The 2579-nt window shown below is 48.9% G+C and overlaps 1 pseudogene; it reads left to right on the top strand.

The window, feature by feature from the left end:
• The first annotated feature begins 959 nt into the window (after positions 1–959).
• LOC105717682 (dnaJ homolog subfamily B member 6-like) lies at positions 960–1682 on the top strand (annotated as a pseudogene).
• The last annotated feature ends 897 nt before the right edge of the window (positions 1683–2579 follow it).

Genomic DNA, 2579 nt, shown 5'->3' on the forward strand with positions numbered 1-2579 from the left:
CTGGGGCTGGAGCATCCACCTTTAGGATCCCTCACTCACATGGCTGTGGGCAGGAGGACTCAGTTCCTCACCACCCGGACTTCCCATGGGGTTGCTTGGGTGTCCTCCCATCATGGCAGCTGGCTTCTCCCAGAGCATGTGATCCAAGAAAGAGCAAGGTGCAAGTGGCAGTGTTTTGGGTGTCATACCCCACCACTTCTGCCACACTCTACTGGTCCTAGAGAGCAACCCTGAAACAATGAGGGAGGGAACTCTACACAGGCATTGACACCAGAGGGTAGCGCATTGGAGGCCACCGCGGGGGCTGGCTACCACTGTGTCTCAGAGGGCAAGGTGTTCTTGGGGATGCTGCCAGGCAGAAGCCTACCTGACAGGTGGCTTTGCCGTCCAGACTTGCCTCTGGGGCCAGCCGCCTGGGAGCTGGGAGCCTGATCTGGCCACGTGCCCAGCTGCTCCCCTGTCATTTCATTTGTCTATGGCCTCTCCATGTCTCACTGGGGCTCCTTCATGTGGGCACTTAGGGCCAACATTGAGTCACAAAGACTTCCAACCCAGAGCCCATGTCAGCAGCCCACCCGGAGCCTCACCTCTTCTCCTGGGAGCCCAGTGTAAAGATTAGAGCCCCAGAGACACCTCGGGGCCCAATGGGCAGGCCTGAGTTCTGGAGGGACAGTGTCCCGGACACTCACCAGGGCCCTGCAGCAGCTCCCTGAGTGTGTTGTATGAGTGTTCACGTGTGGGTGCATCGTGTGCAGACCTGAAGGTCAAGGTGTGTGCAAGGAGACTCGTGCACCAGCACAACTGGAATCTGTTCCATTTTGGACATTTCCACACATACAAAACATTGCAAGCACAGCAGCGCTGGAGCCGACAGGAGATCCAGGCCGCCACCCCGCCTCCCCTGCCTCCCGCCACCGGCTGTCTCTGTTCTCAGACGTATTCCAACAATCACTCAAAACATGGTGGATTACTATGAAGTTCTAGGCATGCAGAGACATGGCTTACCCAAGGAGAGTAAAAAGACCTGTCAGAAACTGGCACGGAGGTGCCACCCAGATAAAAATCCTGAGAATAAAGAAGAAGCAGACTGAAAATTCAAACAAGTAGTGTAGGTGTAAGAGGTGTTGTCAGATGCTAAGAAACGGAACATCTATGACAAATATGGCGAAGAAGGATGAATTGGTGGAGGAAGAGGTGGAAGTCACTGTGACAGTTCGTTCAAGTCTGGCTTCACATTTTGTAACCCAGTTGGTATCTTAAGGGAATTTTTTTGGTGGAAGGGACCCGTTCTCATTTGACTTCTTTGAAGACCCTTTTGAGGACTTTTTTGGGAATCAAAGGGGTCCCCGAGGAAGCAGAAGCCAAGGGACTGGGGTCGTTTTTCTCCACGTTCAGTGGATTTCCATCTTTTGGAAGTGGATTTTCTTCTTTTGATATGGTATTTACTTCATTTGGGTCCCCGCATCATGGGGGCCTCGCTTCATTCTCTTCCACGTCCTTTGGTGGTGATGGAATGGGCAACTTGTGATCACTATCAACCTCTGCTAAAATGGCCAATGGCGGAAGTCACCACAGAGAGAATTGTCAAGAGTGGTCAAGAAAGAGAAGTTGAAGAAGACGGCCAGTCAAAGTCCTTAACAATCCACGGTGAAGAGCAGCTGCTGCGCCTGGATAACAAGTAATTCCACGCAGGCTCTGAACAGAAATGGTAGACTGGAACGAGCACCATCTGAGGATTAACAGGAACTTTTTTTGAAGATTTCAAAGGAACTCAACTTTCAGTATAATAGTACCTAGTCTATTTATAAACAGCTCACTGGAGCCTCTATTTGTCATAGACTTTTGAGTTTATTGTTGGGACCACATAATAGGACTATTTTTTTTTGAGATGGAGTCTCACTCTGTCGCCCAGGCTGGAGTGCAATGGCGCGATCTCGGCTCACTGCAACCTCCGCCTCCTGGGTTCCAGCGATTCTCCCGCCTCAGCCTCCTGAGTAGCTGGGATTACAGGTGTCCACCACCACGCCCGCCTAATTTTTGTATTTTTAGTAGAAACTGGGTTTCACTATGTTAGTCAGGCTGGTCTCAAATTCCTGACCTTGTGATCTGCCCCCCCCGGCCTTCCAAAGTGCTGGGGTTATAGGTGTGAGCCACTGTCTGTGGTCCTTTTTTTTTTTTAAATTGTAAATCTGTGCATGCACTTTGCTTTTTTCATCAAATGTACTGCAAGGTGAGCCTTGACTCTTTAGTGTAGGACAAGATTGCTCACTAACACCAGCATGGACCTGCTTTTCCACCATGTCTGAAAAGTGAGCTGCGTAGTGTTGGCCTACTGTGACGTTCACAGTGCCAGGACAAATCTTCTACAGAAGTCATTTCAATTGTTTTTTAGTATTCAGTAGTGAAAGATATTACTGCATTAATGGTAATACATTTCTGGTTTAATATAAAATAAGGTTGTTTTCTAGTTGTGCATGAATGCTGGCAACTTGGTAAGTTTTGACAATTGTTTACATGTTTAAATATGTAATGTTAAGATTAGGCTTAAAAAAGTAAAGCTGGTCAACTGGGTCTTGGTC

Source organism: Aotus nancymaae, unplaced genomic scaffold (genome assembly GCF_030222135.1).
Source record: "Aotus nancymaae isolate 86718 unplaced genomic scaffold, 86718_ANA_hifiasm-v0.15.2.pri h1tg000059l, whole genome shotgun sequence".
Lineage (NCBI taxonomy): Eukaryota > Metazoa > Chordata > Mammalia > Primates > Aotidae > Aotus > Aotus nancymaae.